The sequence below is a fragment of the Vitis riparia genome, chromosome 19 (assembly GCF_004353265.1).
Source record: "Vitis riparia cultivar Riparia Gloire de Montpellier isolate 1030 chromosome 19, EGFV_Vit.rip_1.0, whole genome shotgun sequence".
Classification (NCBI taxonomy): domain Eukaryota; kingdom Viridiplantae; phylum Streptophyta; class Magnoliopsida; order Vitales; family Vitaceae; genus Vitis; species Vitis riparia.
Genome location: NC_048449.1, coordinates 11,267,290 through 11,287,513, shown reverse-complemented (window position 1 = coordinate 11,287,513; position 20,224 = coordinate 11,267,290). Strand labels below are relative to the sequence as shown.

The window sequence follows — 20,224 nt, the reverse complement described above, 5'->3', positions numbered from 1 at the left end:
AGGAGTACAAGGTTAAAGGTATTCTTTTCTAAATTGTCCATGTAACGGGGGTCCATCGATGACTCCCAACCAATTAAGGTTTAAGGCATCAAGTTTAAAGGATCTTTCAACCACTAACTCCTCGGATTTTGCCCCGGACTTTTGAGAATAAATTTTAATACCCAAGCACCTACAGTATGTTAAACTCCACCTATCCACCCTTGTAACGAGCATTGAGGTCGGTAACTCCCAACCAATTAAGGCTTAGGGCACCAGGTTTTAAAGATTTTCACCATATACCCCTCAGACTTTGCTCGGGTTTCAAGGCAAGTAAACTTTTTTCTTTCTTTCTTTTTCAAAGGCTCATTGGCCTTTTATAAGGTGTCCCAACACTTTTAAATGAGGTCAAAGGTACCAAGTCTAAAATTTTCCTAAGTCAAGAGGGAAATAGTTCTTCATCTTATAATCGGAATCTATTTTGCACAGTGTGTGAATAGCTTAAAGTGGAAGAAATAAGGTTGAATTCAATAGAAGTTTCAACAATTCATCAACTTTAGTAAGCATAATACAAATTCTAAGTCAAGTAAAAAGACAAAAATTCAATTTCTCCCTTTTCATTTTGAAAATTTTTCCTTAATAACCATGGAGAGTAGACTAAAAAAAACTTATAAAATTTTAAAATTAAGCAAAAAGCAACTAAATTACCAAAATAACTTAGCATTAATAACAAAAACTTCCTTCCTCAACTCTCCCCCCAACCAAGCTAAACATTGTCCTCAATGTGACAAAAGCGATTGAAAAATAAGGAGGAAGTGGTACCGCCTTAGAGACATGAAGTGATGCTGTGAAAATAATGGCTCAGCTGTCTCTCCTATAGGAGGCTCCAGATGAGGTGGGAATGGTATACTCAGGAGCTGATGTACTGTCAAGATGATGCTGAATCTGCCTCAGGATGGCAGTGTGCTGGGCTTGAGTGGCAAGAATCTGCTCTTGATTTTAATCATTCAAAAAGATTAAGTTAGTTACAATTCACATAATTTCAAAACCAAAATTACAATGAAATAATTTACAAAACTTAAAAATTAACATATTTAACAAAATTATGGACTTTGGTGAAACCAAGTCCATCTAACCCTTCTCTGTTCAGGATTTTTGTGGCTCAAGGAGGTTGATTTCCTCATTTTCAGGCTTGAACGACTCAATGAATGGCTTGAGGCGATGACCATTGACTCTGAAGGTGTCTATGCCATTGGAATTTAGTAATTCCACCACTCCATTGAGATGTACTTGGTGAATAATGAAAGGACCTATCCACCTTGACTTGAGCTTCCCTGGAAAGATATGGAGCCTTGAGTCATAGAGTAGGACTCTTTGTCCTTTCTGCAATTCTTTGTTGGAGATTAGTTGATCATGCCACTTCTTCATCCTCTGTTTTGCAACTTTGGAATTGATGTAAGCATCATTTCTTAATTCCTCCATCTCATTAAGGTCTAAGCATCTCTTTACCCCAACTCTAATCAAGTCCATATTCAATCTCTTGATTGCCCACCAAGCCTTATATTCAACTTCCACAGGGAGATGGCATGCTTTGCCATAGAAGAGACGATAGGGAGACATGCCAAGAATAGTCTTATAAGTTGTTCTATATGCCCATAATGAATCATACAGCTTAATAGACCAATCTTTTCTACTTGTACTCACCACTTTCATCAATATGTTCTTTATTTCCCTGTTTGCTAGCTCTACTTGCTCGGAAGTTTGAGGATGATAAGGTGTAGCTACCTTATGCTTCACTCCATACTTGGCTAATAAGGCTTCAAAAGGTTTGTTGCAAAAATGAGTACCTCCATCACTGATTATGGCCTTAGGCACCCCAAATCTTGAGAAGATGTTCTCCTTAAGAAATTTGAGAACCACCCTGTGATCATTCTGTTTACAGGGGATTGCCTCCACCCATTTGGAAACATAGTCCACCCCCACCAATATATAAGAGTTACCAAAAGACATTGGGAAAGGTCCCATGAAGTCAATACCCCAAACATCAAAAAGATCAACTATAAGGATGGGGTTCATGGGCATTTGGTTTCTTTTTGTAAGCTTCCTGAGTCTTTGACATCTATCACAACTCCTTCACATGATGTGAGAATCTTTGAAAAGCGATGGCCAAGTAAACCCTGATTGTAAAACCTTCATGGCTGTTTTCTGATAGGCAAAGTGGCCTCCACAGGCATTCTCATGGCAGTGGCTGAGGATCCCTTGTTGCTCTTCTTCAGGGACACACTTCCTTATAATCTGATCTGCACAATACTTAAAAAGAAAGCGCTCTTCCCAGTTGGTGTCTCAGCTGATTCATGTCCAGCTGGTGATCTTCCCAATAATAAGCATGAATCTTTGCAAAGAAGTGCTTCCTGTCTTGTGCTTTCCACTCACTTGGAACTTCACCAGTAACCAAATAGTTAGCAATATGAGCATACCAAGGAGCTTTCTCTAGCAACATAAGTGATTCCTCAGGAAAGTCATCATTAATAGGTAATACATGGGAATTATGTGTTATAGCCAACCTTGAAAGATGGTCAGCTACCACATTCTCCACCCCTTTCTTATCTCTGATTTAGAGATCAAACTCTTGTAACAAAAGAATCCATCTAATCAACCTTGCTTTTGCATCTTGCTTCATCAATAAATACTTTAAGGCTGAATTGTCAGTGAAAACAATGATGAAAGACCCTACCAAATAAGCACGAAACTTGTCTAAGGCAAACACCACAGCTAACAATTCTTTCTTTGTAGTTGTGTAGTTTCTTTGAGTCTCATTCAATGTTTTGCTTGCATAGTAGATCACATAGGGCTTCCCATCTTCTCTTTGGCCAAGTACAGCTCCTATAGCAAAGTCACTGGCATCACACATTACTTCAAAGGGTAATTGACAGTTAGGAGCCCTTACTATTGGAGCGATTGTCAAAAATTGCTTCAGTTGATCAAAACTCTTTTGACATCTCTCATCCCAGACAAACTTAGCATTCTTAGCCAAAAGTTCACAAAGAGGCCTTGACAGCTTAGAGAAATCCTATATAAACCTCCTGTAGAACCCTACATGGCCAAGGAATTGCCTTACTCCTTTTACAGTGGTTGGGGATGGCAATTTGGCAATAAGTTCCACCTTTGCTTTATCAACCTCAATGCCTTTCTCGAAGATGATATGGCCAAGGACAATTCTTTGATGTACCATAAAATGGCATTTCTCCCAATTGAGCACCAAGTCTTTTTCAATGCATCTTTTAAGAGCCGCTTCCAAATTTACTAAGCATTCTTCAAATGTACTTCCATATACGATGATATCATCCATGAAAACCTCCATAATTCGCTCCACCATATCACTGAAGATACTAAGCATACATCTTTGGAATGTTGCAGGTGCATTGCATAAACCAAACGACATTCTTCTGTAGGCGTATGTTCCAAACGAACATGTGAAAGTTATCTTCTCCTAATCTTCAACATCAATTTCAATTTGGAAATACCCTGAGTACCCATCCAAGAAACAATAGAAAGGATGCCCAGAGACTCTCTCCAGAACCTGATCAATAAACGGGAGTGAAAAATGATCTTTCCTTATCACAGCATTCAATTTCCTGTAGTCAATACACACCCTCCAGCCTAAAGTGAGGCGTGTAGCAATTTCTTCTCCCTTTTCATTCTGAATCACAGTAATCCCTGACTTCTTTGGTACCACTTGAGTAGGACTCACCCAAGGGCTGTCAGATATGGGATAAATAATACCCACTTGGAGTAGCTTCAGTACCTCAGTTCGCACCACTTCTTGTAGATGAGGATTCAATCTTCTTTGAGGTTGACGAATTGGTTTAACTTCTTCCTCCATATATATGTGATGTGTACAAACCAAAGGATTGATTCCTTTCAAGTCAGATATTTGTCATCCTATTGCTTTCTTGCATCTCTTAAGAACTTCAAGTAAAGAAATTTCCTGATGATTGGTAAGAGATGAAGATATAACAACAGGACATTGGTTGTTTTCTTCCAGGTATGTATATTTTAACTCCATGGGCAGAGGTTTCAAATTGAGCTTCGGGAATTCTTCTGTTACATCATCTTGTCCCTCCTCTTTATTGAATAAAGGCAGGATCTCTTCTTTCCTCCTCCAGCCTTGTAAAGTAGCAAGCACATCAGCGGGTTCAGACAACCCTTCTTCAAGATCCTCAAGACTTTCATTCAACTTGTCTTAGATATTCTGATCACAATGCTCCTCCACTAGAGTGTCAATAATGCATACCTCTTCTGGACCTTCTTCTTCTTCTGGAGTAATCAGCTTCTTTGACATATGAAAGATATTAAACTCAAGTGTCATGTTGCCAAAAGTGAGTTGCATCAGTCCATTCCTACAATTTATGATTGCATTTGAAGTAGCAAGGAATGGTCTTCCAATGATGATAGGAACAGAATTAGCTTCCTTAACTAAAGGATTAGTATCAAGAACAACAAAATCTACTGGATAGTAGAAATTATCAACTTGAACTAAAACATCTTCAATTTTCCCCCTTGGAATTTTCACTGACCTATTAGCTAAAGATAGGGTGATTGATGTTGGCTTTAATTCACCAAGTCCCAATTGCTTATAAATAGAGTATGGCAGCAGATTCACACTTGCTCCCAAATCTAGCAAAGTTTTTTCCACTACCTTTCCTCCAATCATAACTGAAATGGTAGGACATCCCGGATCTTTGTACTTCAAAGGAGATTTGCATTGTATGACGGCACTTACTTGTTCAGTCAAGAAGGCTTTCTTATTCACATTCAACCCTCTTTTGATAGTACACAGGTCCTTTAGGAACTTTGCATATGATGGAACTTGCTTAATCATGTTCAGCAATGGAATGTTGACCTTCACTTGGCTCAATACTTCAAGGATTTCTGATGCATTTTTAATCCCCTTTTTCCCCTGCAAAACTTGAGGAAAAGGTGGAGATGTGCTTTTCTTCATTAATTCTTCCTTAATAAGCTCTTTCTCCGGATTTGCATTCATTGTTGAATCACGGTCCTTCTTCTCTTCACTGGTATCTTTCTTCTTTCCTTTCATTTCCTCCCTCTTCTTTGTCTCTTCTTTTTCCTTCTCTTCCGCATGTGGCTTGGGTGTTGGTGACTCAACCTTTTTACCACTCCTTAGAGTGATCAAGGCTTTAACATCTCTCACTTGTGAAGATTCTCCCTGATGAGTTTCCACTTCGTGGATACCCTTGGGGTTTTGGTGAGGTTGAGAAGGAAATCTACCCTTCTCCTACACTGTGTTCAAATTAGTGAGCCTTGAAATTGAGTATTGAAGATTATCTATCTTCTGAGATAAATCATTTTGCAGCCCACCAATCCTTTTATTTACAGTATTCTCTACACTGTCAATTATTTTACTGAGTTGAGAATTGATGGATTTTTGTTCTCCAAAAAAATCTCCCACAACCTTGCTGAGATTCACTATTGCCTGTTCCAAACTTGAAGCTTGTTAAGATGGTTGAGATGATTGAGCCAGCTGTTGGTACTGAGGTGCTCTTGGCTTCCATGAAAAAATTGGATGATTCTTCCAACTTGAGTTGTAAGTATTACCATACGAAGCATTGCTATTGGGCTTGAATTGTCCAATGACATTTGCTTGTTCTCCAAACATTTCTCTAGCAACTGGAATTGTCGGGCACTCCTCCACCAAGTGTTCATAAGATTGGCAAATCGAACATGGCTTTGTTTGCACTGGTGTTTGAGCAACAGCTTGCACTTCATTCATCTTTTTCAGTTCTAGCTCTTCCACTCTTCTTGTCATAGCTGCAAATTTTGCTTTCATATCAACATCTTCATTCAAGGTGTACATCCCAGCCTTAGCATGAAGAGCATTTGGTTGAGACTTCATCTTTCCCACTTCTCCTATGTTCGGTTCATCCCATCCCCTTGAGACTTCAGCTACATAACTCAAGAAATCCATAGTTTCCTTAGGATTCTTACTCATGAAATCCCCTCCACACATTGTTTCGATGAGTTGCTTCATTGAAGAAGACATCCCATCATAAAAATAACTCACCAACAGCCATGTATCAAAGTCATGGTGAGGACAAGCATTAATGGCTTCCATGTATCTTTCCCAACACTCATAGAATTTCTCATTCTCTTTAGCTGAGAAGTTTGAAATTTGCCTTTTCAAGCTATTTGTTATGTGAGTAGGAAAAAACTTCTTGAGGAATTCAGCTTGTAAATCAGTCCAAGAACGGATACTCCTTGGCCTTAAAGAATTAAGCCAAATTTTAGCCTTATCCTTTAAAGTAAAAGGAAATAGTTTAAGCCTCATCAGGTCGATAGAAGTTCCTCCCTTTCGGAATGATTACAAACATCTTCAAATTCCTTGATATGGGCATAAGGATTCTCACTTTCCATTCCATGGAAAGTTGGCAGAAGTGGCACAATATGGGGTCTGATCACTAGCTGCTTTGTAGGGGGCACTATACATGATGGTGCACTCATACGAGGTGGATGCATACAGTCCCTCATTGATCTGAATTCATTAGGATTGTCCTGATGATCATGGTGACTATGCTGATCCTCAGGTGTAGTTTCCATGATGTTCAAGATTACTTCCAACTGGTTGTTATGAGGTGTTTCAAGTTTAACAAGCCTTCCTCCACAATCTCGTATCCACTTTGGCATACACAACTAGTATCAACTATAACTAAAAAAAACAAGAACAGGGGAAAACAAAAACAAAAAACAAAACTACCAAAAAGATTTCACTTAACTAAAACTAAATTAAAAACTATGCTAGAATATAAGCAAGTAAAAGAAACAACTAAAAGAGTTAGCAAAATGAAGGAAAAACTCACCAAACTTGTGATGAAGACCACAAGTACCCTGAAATAATATCAATATGAAGTTGGCACCTTCCCCGGCAGCGACGCCATTTGATTCGTTCCCAATTGGTGTCTCAGCTGATTCATGTCCAGCTGGTGCTCTTCGATTGAGAGAGTAATCAACAAAATTTATAACCTATATCACCATGCATTACGATAGCTTAGCTAATATAGCATAGTGGCTCTAGGATCGTTCACTGGGAAGGGTTTTCAACTCTCAACTGATACCAATTCAAGGTAAATTGGTGCTTTTTCATTTCAAGGTTAGCTTTAAAAGAAAACATAAAGATGTTTGAGTGAAAAAGGGTTTAGTCTTAAACTAACCAAAAAGAAAGTAATGGAAATTACTTATGAAGAAAAACATTCCTTGGAGGTTTAGGTTCACAGGAGAGATTCCTTATGCAAAAACAAAGCTCCGGTCATTTGGTTCATTTCCTCACATTAGAGAATTAACATATAGTCAATTCTCTAACCAGTGCTGTACAGATGTATCCTTTAAATGGATTTCAGCTTTAATTCCCTCTCATTGATGCAACTTGCAATGGCTCGTGCCTCTCACCTAGCATTTGCCATTCAAGGTGATCTTTAACTTTGGACTTCCCTTCTCAAGCTCGAAAGAGATAACTAATGGATGTCTCCTTGGAGTCCAAAAGCTTACCAAGTGTTGGCAATTCTAGAAAATCCTACCTCCAAGTCACTTCCCAAAAGCTCGCAAGAGATAAACAAGTGCATCTCCATGGACGGAGATCACGTGCCTTACCAAGTGTTGGCTCAAGTGACTTGAAGGTGTTTTAAGTTAACTAAAAACATAGAAATCATTAAAGGATGACACTTTCTCTTCATTAATGATTGAAACCACAAAGCTACTAATTCATGCGCTTGGAACCTTTCTCGGCTACCTTAACTCCAAGGAACTAAAAGTCTAGCCACTCATTCTTTGAGGAAACTTCCTCAGAGCTTGTTTGGCTAGAAAGAAAACTAACGAGAAAACAAATATATGAAGGAAAAACAGAGCAAGTGCTCTCTAAAATATACTTCTTCCTTCAACTCATTACATAATAGATGATATCATAGATGATGTCTTTGTAAAGAAAATTACAAACTATAAATATGAGGTTATTCACCCTTTTCCTTGCTTAAAGACTAAGGAATCCTATGATAGGTGGATTACAAGGAGACTTTGGGAATTTAGATAACAAATATCTAAAGCAAAATATCCCAAAATATCTCAACATGTCGGTCTGAAATATCTCAAGAAGTCGGTCGGAAATATCAGGAAGTTTCAGGAGAACACCTTAGTTGTGCATGTCTGACCGGGTAGGTGCTACCAGTGGATCCGGATATGTCTGACCAGAGAAGTTGAAACGTCCTCCTCTTCTATCCAGCTATGAAATATCCGGATGTAAAATGTTGGCGCACGGAAAGTTGTCCAGATGTGAAATGTCGGCGCACGAAATTCCTCCCCGGGTGGACTGAGCTATGCTGCACAAAGGGGGGCCGTCTACATGTGCATGGCTATCCGGATCAACTCCATCCGGATTCCCCCAGAGAACATGTGGCGTGCTCTCCTATCCGGACTCCCTCAAGAAGAAGCACACGGCACTCATGAACCTCACACCCGGACAATAGCATATCCTATCCGGATCATGTTTCGCCGCCATCCGATGGTGTGTCCGGACGCCCTGTTCTGACATCTTTGCCATGGATTCCAAATAACTCTCCTCAATCTTGGATTGCTTTGGTGCTCAAAAAGCTATCAAAACACCAAAACTTAACACAATTTGATTAGAATTTATTGCAAGGGTCCTTAATATGTTAATTGGGTTAAAAGGTGATAACTACTACTCAAAAGTGTTTTAAAAGAGTTTATTACAAGCTATGAAATAACACTTTTTGAGTAGTAATCACTACCATCAGTTTGTTTGGGGCATCCCCATTTCTTCTAGTTTGTTTAAGTCATTTCCTATTTCCTTCGGTTTATTTAGGACATCCCCTTACTATTAATTTGTCTGGGGAACCCTCTACTATCAGCTTGTTTAGGGCATCCTCTTTCCTTCATCTTATTTAGGGTATTACCCTACTGTCATTTTGTATGCAACATCCACTTATTGTTAGTTTGTTTGGGACATTTCCATTTCTCTCAATTTATTTAGGGCATCCCCTTACTGTTAGTTTGTCTGGGGCATCACCCTACTGTTAGGTTGTTTAGGGCATCCCATTTCCTTCAGTTTTTTTAGGGCAATCCTCTTTTATCAATTTGTTTAGGATATCCTCCTACTGTTAGTTTGTCTAGGGTATCCCCCTTCCTTCAGTTTTTTAAGGCATTCATCTTTCATCAGTTTGTTTCAGATATCCTCCTATTGTCAGTTTGTCTGGGGCATCCCCTTTTTTTAGTTTTTTAAGGCATTCTTCTTTCATCAGTTTGTTTAGGATATTCTCCTACTGTCAGTTTGTCTGGGGCATCCCCCCCTTCTTTCAGTTTTTTAGGGCATTCCTCTTTCATCGGTTTGTTTAGGCATCCCTATTTTTTCAGTGATTCTCACCACCATGAATCAAACATCTATGGACATTTCATTTTTCACCACCATAGATTAGACATCTATAGGCATTTCAAATTCACCACCATAGATCAAACATCTATGGGCATTTCAAATTCACCACCATAGATTAGACATCTATGGGCATTTCATATTCACCACCATAGATCAAGCATCTATGGGCATTTCAAATTTGCCACCATAGATTTTTATCTATGGGCCTCGATCAGCTCTCACTATCATAGATTTTCATCTATGAGCATTTGTTTCAGTTTTCTCACCACCATAGATCAGACATCTATGGGCATTTTAGACTCACCACCATATATTAGACATCTATGGGCATTTTAGATTCATCACCATAGATTTTCATCTATGGGCCTTGATCAGTTCTCACCACCATAGATTAGACATCTATGGGCATTTCAGATTCACCACCATAGATTTTCATCTATGGGCCTTGATCAGTTCTCACCACCATAGATTTTTTTCTATGGGCCTTAATCAGTTTATCACCACCATGGATCAAACATCTATGGGCATTTCAGATTCACCACCATAGATTTTCATCTATGGGTCTTGATCAGTTTTCACCACCATAAATCAAACATCTATGGGCATTTTAGATTCACCAACATAGATTTTTATCTATGAGCCTTGATTAATTTATTACCACCATGGATCGGACATCTATGAGCATTTCAAATTCACAACCATGGATTGTGTATGCATTTGTTACAGTTATCTCACCATCATAGATTTTCATCTATGAGCATTTCTTTTAGTTATCTCACCACCATATATTGGACATCTATGGGCATTTCAGTTGATTCACTACAACAAATTTTTATTTTTGGCCCTTTGAGATTATCACCACCATAGATTTTTATCTGTGGGCCTTTAAGAGTTTCATCACCATAGATTGACATCTATGGGCATTTCAATTGTATCACCACAGTAGGTCTTCACCTATGGGCCTTCTAGTTCGGTGTTTAGAGTTCGCTTTTTGGTTTGGCTTCTAGAGCCTTTTTTTTTCTCTCAGTTTAGCGTTTAGAGTCATTCTTGTTAGTCAGAGCCACAACTCTTGATATTCATAATCACTAGCATTACATGCTTTGTTCTCACAGTTTTCACATTCCATCTTACTTCTATCTTTGTTGCATATGTGCTTCTCACTTCATTATGATATTCTAGAGTTTCTTCTCATCTTTTGTGCAAGATATAACTCTGTGAGCTCGTAGTATTTGTCTTGATTGTATTGTTAGATACTCTACACCTTATGTTCTCATATGGTACACATATGGTTTTTCCTTTTGTACTCATTCCTATACTCTTTGGTGGTTCGACTGCTGCTCGACTTTGGTATCAATTTTTGAGTCACCTTTGGAGACTTTTCAGGAGTTTTGGATCCATAGTGTAACTTTATAGGCACCTTAGGAGTTTTTTTTTTTTTTTTCTTACTTGATCCGTTCTTGCTCATTTTTGTAGGGTTTTAGAGCCTCTTTGTTCTTATTTTGGTTTAAGAGAGTTCGTGTCATACTATGACAAATTTGGTGGTCTTTCTTTTTCTTCGGTAGAGCCCACTTTGTTTCGTTTATGTATACACTCACTTTACTCGTGAACTCTACTGAAGAGAGACATATTTGTAGACCCCAAAATTTGTCACATTTTTATTTTTACATTAATTTTGAGCTCAATTTTATCAATAAATTTTAAATCCCAATTACATATGATGTTTTTGGTCCACTCACTATTTAATTATTAGTTTTTATTATTTTATATTTTATTTTATTTTTTTTATTTTTCTTTTATTCCTTTTCTTTTTTCTTTCTTTTCTCTCTTCTCTCTCTTCTTACATTCCCCACCTACCCCACCCACTTTTTCTCTCTCCTCCCATACCTCCCCTCATATCCCTACGTCACCTCTCATCTCTCTCCTCTTCTTCCATCTTCTCTTTCTTCTCATTCTCCCTCTTTCTTTTTTAGTTTTTTTCCCTCATTCCCAAGTGGTCGGGACTAATTTTTTCTCCATTTTTTTCCTTTCTCTACCCCTAAAAAATATCTCCCACATAGGCCCGAATTTTTTGCTTCAGTTTTTCTCCTCTCTCTCTCCTTACTCACTCCCACACGATCGGAGCCCCCCATTTTTCTTTTCTCTCCAACTTTTCTCCATCCTCTACTTTCCCCCAAGACACACCCAAACACCCAAAGTGGTCGGCTACCCCCATCTCTTCTTAGCTCTTTTCTTTTTTTTTTTTTTTTTTTCTTTTTTTCTTTAGGCCTTTTTCCTTCCCATCAGCAGCTCTTTCCACTCACAACCCAACTCCCACATGGTCGGGGCCACCGGCCAAGCATGAAAGTGAAATCTCCGACCTTGGCTCCATTACCTCTTACGAACAGCCCGCCTACAGGACCATCAGTCGGTCACCACTGGCGAGCCACTATTGGTTGGCTACCTCTTCTTCTTTTCTCTCATTATGTGCAGTGATGGTTTGTGATTTTAGGTTTAATTTATTTATTAAATTGAGTTTGGTTTTGATTATGATTTGAGCTGCTTAGGTTTGAATTTTGAGATATTAAATTTAAGCCTAATTTGATTTATTTTGATTTATTGTATTTGGGGTTGACTAATTTTGCTTGTATTTTGATAATTAATTGGAAAATTTTGCACTATGGCTATTGGCATGGGGATATTTATATTGGGTTAAGTTTACTAATTTAGGCCTGAATATTTGTTTTGGGACTTTGTACATCTTTGAATATTTAAATTTAGGCTATTTTTGTTTTTGCATCGGCCTATTTTGTCATTCTATGAGGTGGGTACGGATTTATGACACGTGGAGTACGAAATTTCATGAAAGAAAGTGAGAATAAAAAAGTTATAAAAAGATATTGAACTTGTTATAAGTTTATTTGGGTACATATTTTATTTTTCACTTTTATTTGGTTTTAATTTTATTAGTTCTGTAAATATTTGTTTGTATATGTTTATTTGTTGTGTACAGAATTGGATATCGAACAAATCAAAAATTTTGTTTAAATAAGAGAAATAATTCAGTAAATATGTTTTAATGAAATAATGATTTTAAAATATTCTTCTTAATAAAAGAAAATTTTTTATTATTAATAAAAATTCAAAAAAATGTTTTTAGAAAAATCCAAAAAAAAAAAAACATTGTTTTTAATAGAATTTGAAAAATTGCTTTTAATAAAATTATCCAAAAATTTCCTTGTTTAATAAAAATTGTCCAAAAATTGTTTTGTAAATAAAGTTGCCACAAAAATTTAATTTTTAATAAAATTGTCCAAAAAATGTTTTTTTTTTTTAAATGAATTCTTTTTCCTTAATTAAAATGGGATTAAAAGTATTTTTTTAGAAATAGATGATTTAAAATTTTTTTTTCTTTTTAATTAAAATTCTTTTTACAAATAAGCTATGTCTTTTTAAAAATTTTGTATAAATCACTTTTCTTAAATAAAAATAAATTGAAATACTTTTGTAAATAAAATTGTAAAAATTCATTCATTTTTTGTAAAAGCAATTAAAATAATTTTTGTTGCCAAATTGAAATTTTGTAATAAATTCTTTTGATACAATAAGTGTAAATAACTTTTTTTGAAAATTAAATACAAATGAAATTGAATCAAATCACTTGAAGAAAATATTTTGTAAATAAATAAATTGAAATCACTCATTCAAAATTGTTTTTAATAAAATCCTTTGAAATTTTTGGGAAACTAATTTTTTTTCAAACATCTTTTTTTAAAAAAAAAATTAGTTCAATAAATGAATTTGCATAATCCTCTTGTAATTTATTTTGTGTATTCTTGTAATAAGATTTCATCATTATTTTTGTCTATATTGATTTTCACCATAACTTGTACATACTCATTTGCATGATTATTTTTCTTGGTATCCATAATTAATTAATTAATTATCATAATTCCCTTAATTCGTTTAGTAGAGGTCGTATGTATACGGGCTTAGAGGAGTGGTACAGCTCACCACCGTACCTTCCAAATAAATAACCTGACCCCCAGACCCAAACTTGGTTTTTCACATACCTGTTTTTCCTTCAGAAGTCACACTTAGGGTTTTTCTTTCTCATTTTGTTTTTCCTTTAAAAAATAAAACAAAAATAAGTGGCGACTCAAGTTTTTTTCTAAAAATCAAAATTTTTCAATAAATGAAAAGCAAGTCTCGCCATTGATTAGGAGCGCATCATGCAAATTTCGCAGGTCCACAATATGTCAAATAGGAAATCATTTTCTATTTAATAAAAATGTTTCAAGTTTTATCTTTACCTAAAAAAGGAAAATTATTTCAAATTTTTATAATAATAATGATAATGATAATAATAAACAATGAAAAAAAGATAGTCACGCCAATAAAAAAATAGTAATAATAACAATAATAATAAACAATAAACAACAAACAATAGATAGACAAATGAATAACTCTGTAACTTAGTACATATGAATGGAAATGAATCAAACAAAACCAACTAATCAAAAATCAATATATACAAATTGAGTTTACAAAACTAAAACAAATAAATTAAAATAAATATATGGAACAGGTCGAGATGTACCCAAGCACAGCAAGATAATCCCAAACGGCTTCAAGGTGAAATCCCCAGTATTCTTAGTACTCTCTATCAATAATAATAAATAAATAAATAACTAAAAACCAGACCCCTTAAGAGAAAACCATCTCCCCTCTTTTACATTTTGACTCTCATCCCAAATAAATACCCCAAAAGCCCCAAAACAAAAATCATCATGAAAACTTGCAGAGCTGTTTTTTTTTTCTTCCCATCAAGTCGTCCTGTCAATCTATCACCTCTATCTATCTCATCGCCTCCAATTGTCACATATTAATCATTCAAGCCATACAAAACCAAAGAGAGAGAGAAAAGGGGGTGACAGCCCATGTACCAAAGATGGTAATAGCCCAATAAGTAAACAAAGGCTTGAGCCCAAATCCAAACCAATAGCACAATTCAAAAATTCAACAAAAAGAGCCCAAATGAAATGTATAAACAAATTATGGCCCAAAAACAAAACTCAATAATCCAATAATCTTAATCCAAATCAACAACCTAACTCAAATGGATGGCTAAACTAAACAAGGGTCCAAATCTTATACCTAAAACCCAAAGCTAAGCCCAAAAAGGGGCCCAAATCCATAAAAAAATTATTGTAGAAATCAGAAGAGGAAAATTTACGAAGTTTTGAAGAACCCTAGAGGAAAAACTAAGCAATGGATGTGGTACGAATGGTGGTGATGGTCTTGTGAGAGTCGAACTAGGTGTCAATGAGAAGTCTCATCCCATTTGGAGGATGATACTCTAATTCTCCAATTCATTGTCGAAGCATAGGAAGGGATCAAGAAGGAGAGAGAGAGAAAGTAGGGAGATTAGTGTTAGAGATGGAGATAGGTGAGTTGAGTGATGGTGGGTTTAGAGAAAGAGAATGAGAGAAATAGACAGGGGTTAGGGTGGCATGGTAGAATTAGTGGTCGATGGTGAGAGGAGTGACAACGGTGAGGATAGGAGTCATGGGTATGGTGTTGGTGAGGAAGTAATAGAGAGAAAATGAAAGAGAAAGAGGAAAGAAAAAAATGATGAGGAAGGTGGGTGTGAATAGGGGAAAGAAAATGAATGATAATAATAATAATAATAATAATAATAATAACAATAGTAATAATAATAATAATAATAATAATGAAAAGAAATAAAATAACAAGAAAATAAAACGAAAATATAAAAATAAAAAAGACTTTGAACAAATTTTGGGGTCTACAAATATACCCTTCTTCGATAGAGTCCACGAGTAAAGTATGTGTATACACAAGTGAGATGAAGTGGGCTCTGTCAAAGAATAAAAAATACCACTAAATTTGTCTCAATACTGTGCAGACTCTCTAAAGTTACGAAACGTGCTCATTGATATGTTAGTAAGGAAACATGTAACATCCACGTAGACCTCAAGGAAGGATTTGCTAAATGAGACAGTGACGATGTCTATGTGAAACTAGGAACCATGCCATCAAATGAGGGAATGAATGGGTAAACAAGATAAGGGGAAAAAAAAGAAAGGAAATCAGGGTGCGACTCTAAGAATACATGAAATAAGTCAAACAGTCATGGCACAACACTAAATGAAACATAAAGGAAAAGTCGAATAGTCAGGGTGCAACTCTAGGAAACATAATCAGGAAAAAATTGGACTCATTGCATCCATAACCCAGAGCTATTCATTGCACATTAATTATGAGTTTGTTATCATTTCAGTTTTATTTATGGCATTTTCTCGTCTTAGTTTCATTTATGTCATCCTTTTATTGTTGAGTGTCATCTAGGGCATACCCCATTTCCAGAGATAGTTGTGTTCTCGTTTTTAGTGAATTGATCATCCTGATCTTAGTCACCCTTGAGTGGTTTGACTTAGAGTCGCAAACCACGATCTCCCTCTTTGGGCGTATAGTACCCATATCTTAGAGTTGTTCATTTCATTATAGCCCGGTGTTGTTCATTGCATCCACAACCTAGAGCTGTTCATTGCACTTTAGTTTTGAGTTTGTTATCTTTTAGTTTTAGTTGTGACGTCTTTTCATTTTTTTAGTTTCATTAGCGCTACTCGTTTCCTTTAAGTTTCATATGAGGCATCCCCCTCTCTTGAGGCATTTAGATCCCCATTTTTAATGAGTTGATCACCCTCATCTTGGTCATCTTTTAGTGGTTTGACTTGGAGTCACATACCGCGATATCCCCTTTTGGGTTTACAGTGCCACTCTTCTTGAGTTGTTCATGACATCCACAACCTTGAGTTGTTCATTGCATCCACAACCCTGAGTTGTTCATTGCATCAACAACCCTGAGTTGTTCATTGCATCAACAACCCTGAGTTGTTCATTGCATCAACAACCCTGAGTTGTTTATTGCATCCACAATCCTGAGTTGTTCATTACATCTACAGCCTTGAGCTGTTCATTTCATTACAACCCTGAGTTGTTCATCATCTTTAGACATTCTTGAGTTATTTAACCTAGAGGTTGCGTATGGCATTCTCTCTTTTGGCCGACCTTTAGGCATTCAGTGCCCACATCCTTGACTTGTTAATTATGCTACAGTCCTGAGTTGTTCATTGCATAATAGCTCGGTGTTGTTCATTTCATATCGATTAGCAATGTGCACCTTATCCTCACAACTTTGCACTCGTTGCTCTTTTCCTCACTTCGTTACATTGTGCTTATCATTTCTTTATCATGATATCATAGAGTTTTCCCTCCTCCATGGCACACAACATAGTCTTTTTAGCTCATAACATGTGTTTCGGTCATAATGTTGGATACCCTATGCTTTGTGTCCTCGCATGGTACACATGGTTTTTCCATTTGTACGCATTTGTTCCTATGCTTTTTGGTGGTTCGACTGTTACTCAACTTTGATATCAATTTTCGAGTCACTTTTGGAGACTTTTCAAGGGTAGTCTGGATCCATAGTGTAACTTTAGAGGCACCTTAGGAGTTTCCATTCTTGTCTTTTCATTTTTGTAAGGTTTTAGAGCATCTTTGTTCTTGTTTTGTTTTAAGAGAGCTCGTGTCATACTGGGACAAATTTGGTGGTCTTTCTTTTTCTTCAGCAGAGCCCACTTTATTTTGTTTGTGTATACACTCACTTTACTCGTGAACTTTACCGAAGATGGACATATTTGTAGACCTCAAAATTTGTCCAAAATTTATTTTTACATTAATTTTGAACTAAATTTTATCAATAAATTTCAAACCTGATTACATTTGATTTTTTTGGCTCACTCACCTATTAATTCTTAGTTTTTATTATTTTGTATATTGTTTTATTATTATTATTATTATTATTATTATTATATATATATATATTTTTTTTCTTCTTCTCTCTCTTCTTTCTCCACTTTCTCTCATCTCTCCTCCACCTACCCTCACCTACCCCCATACCACGCCCATACCCCCTTCGTGCAAACACCATTCCCCCTCATCTATTCACTCTTCTCCCTTTCTTTTATTCTTCCATTTTTTAGGGAACAACCGACCCCCATTTTTTCTTTGGCTTCCCCATTTTTCTTTTTTCTTTTTCCCAGACACTCCACCATAGCTCTCTTCCAGCAGCACGACCACAACACCCCCCACACACAACCCATTTCTTTTCCTCCATTTTTTTTTTTTGCTTATTCCATTTCTTTTCTTCCTACCCACACACTGCCACCCACGAGACCAACTCCACAGCCCTTTTTTTTTTTTTTTTTTTTTTTAATTTTCTTCCTCTCTTCCAACACACCCACATCTCCACCCGAACAACCACTTCCCATCTTCGACGGTCTTCGTTGCCACTGTCGGTGGCGTGATGCCAACGCCATTTCTAACGCCCCTCAATCCAAAATTTTCTCCTATTTTCTTATTATATTCATTTTTATTATTATTATTATTATTATTATTATTATTATTAATTTTTTATTTGATTTTAATAGTAATTGTTGTTTGTGAGATTTGAATTATTGAATTAATATGAAATTTGACTTTTGTTAATTAATATGGAATTGAGGTTAATTTGTTGTTGGAGAATTAATATGAAATTTGGGATGATTTATTGTTGGTGAATTAATTTGGAATTTATTAATTTGGGTTAGATTAATTGATAATTTTTATATGATTGTACTCATTTGAATTATTTAATTTAGATATGATATAATATTGTGGTATATTTTGGATGTGAGTTTTATATTAAATTGGGTTGATTTTGGTTGTGAATTTCGGTTTGCATATTAAATTATGTTTGGATTATGGGATATTAAATTTAGGCCTAATATGATTTATTTTAATTTATTGTGTTTTGGGTTTGATTAATTGAGCTTAAATTTTGGCTATTAATTTGAAAATTTTAGATTAGGGCCCATGACATGTGAGATATTTTTGTTGGGTTATATTTGCTAATTTGGGCCCATTTTTAATTGGTGAAATTTATCGGACTAATTTGAAGTTTGAATTTAGGTTTGAATATTTGTTTTGGACTTTATACATTTTTTTATATTTATATTTGAGCTATTCTTATTTTTACATGGACCCATTCTACAATTTTGTTGGTTGAGTACAAATTTATGACACGTGGAATATGGAATTTTATGAAAGAAAGTGAAATTGAAAAAGTTGTTGGAAAACATTAAGCTTGTTGTAAGCTTATTTGGGTACATATTTGATTTCCCACTTATATTTGATTTTATTTAATTGATTTCTGTAAATATTTGTTTATGTATTTTTTACTTGTTATGTACAAATTTAAACATCGAACAAACTAAAAATTTTGTTTAAATAAAAGGAATAATTCAGTAAATATATTTTAATAAAATAATAATTTTAAAATATTCTTCTTAATAAAGGAGTTTTTTATTAATAAAAACTAGAAAAATGCTTTTAGAAAAGTAAAAAAAAATTGTTTTTAGTAGAATTTGGATTTTTTTTATAAAATTGTCCAAAATTTTCTTTGTTTAATAAAAATTGTCCAATAATTGTTTTGTGAATGAAGTTGTCTCAAAAATTATTTTTTTAATAAAATTGTTCAAAAAATGTTTTTTAAAATAAATTCTTTTTTCCTTATTTAAAATGGGGTTAAAAGTAATTTTTTAGAAATAGAGGATTTTTTTTTAATTAAAAATTCTTTTGCAAATAAAGTTATGTTTTTTTTTTGTTTTAATTATTTGTACAAATCACTTTTTTTAAATGAAAATGAACCAAAATACTTTTATAAATAAAATTTAAAAATTCATTCATTTTTTTGTAAAAGTAAGTAAAAATATTTTTTGTTGTTAAATTTAAATTTTGTAATAAATTCTTTTGATACAGTGTAAGTAGTTTTTTTTTTAAATTAAATACAAATTAAATTAAATCAAATCACTTGAAAAAATATTTTGTAAATAAATAAATTAAAATCACTCATTCAAAATTGTTTTTAATAAAATCCTTTGAAATTTCTTGAATTTTTTTAATATATATATTTTTTATTATTCAATTTAATAAATCATTTTACATAATTGCTTTTATTTATTTTGTGTATTTTTGTAATTAGATTTAATCATTATTTTTATATATATTGATTTTCACCATAATTTATACATACTAATTTGCATGATTATTTTTTCCTGGTATTCATAATTAATTAATTAATTGTCATAATTCCCTTAATTTGTTTAGTAGAGGTCGTACGTATACAGATTAAGAGGGGTGTTACGATTCACCACCGTACCTTCTCAATAGGTAACTTGACCCCGGACTCGACTTTGGTTTTTCACAGACCTATTTTTCCTTCAGGAGTCACGCTTATGTTTTTTTTTTATTTTTTATTTTGTTTTTCCTTTTAAAAATAAAACAAAAATAAATAATGACTTGTTCCTTTTAAAAATAAAACAAAAATAAATAACGACTTCAATTTTTTTTTTAAAATCAAAATTATAATAAATAAAAAGCGAGTCTCGCCATTCAGGTGAGAACACACGTGAAAACTGTGGGTCCATGAAAAGAAAAAGAGAATAATAATAATAAAAACTATAATAGGTGACAATGAATTATGGTGATACGAGAGAAAAAAAAAAGGAAAAAGAAAAAAATAGGAACGTGCGTGATAAGAGAGATATATTGATGTGATAAAAATAAAATAATAAAAATAAATAAAACATGTACACTATTAAATTGATGTGTAATTTTTTACTTTTGAGGGTAATTATGAAACAAATTTGAAAGCACAATTAGATAATATTTTTTCTTATTTTACATTAAAAT

The 20,224-nt window shown here is 34.6% G+C and overlaps 1 non-coding gene across 1 annotated transcript; it reads left to right on the top strand.

Annotated features, from left to right (window-relative positions):
- Window positions 1–6,074: 6,074 nt before the first annotated feature.
- On the top strand, window positions 6,075–6,181 carry LOC117909690. Its single transcript, XR_004650421.1, has one exon. It is a non-coding gene; the product is annotated as a small nucleolar RNA R71 (small nucleolar RNA).
- The last annotated feature ends 14,043 nt before the right edge of the window (window positions 6,182–20,224 follow it).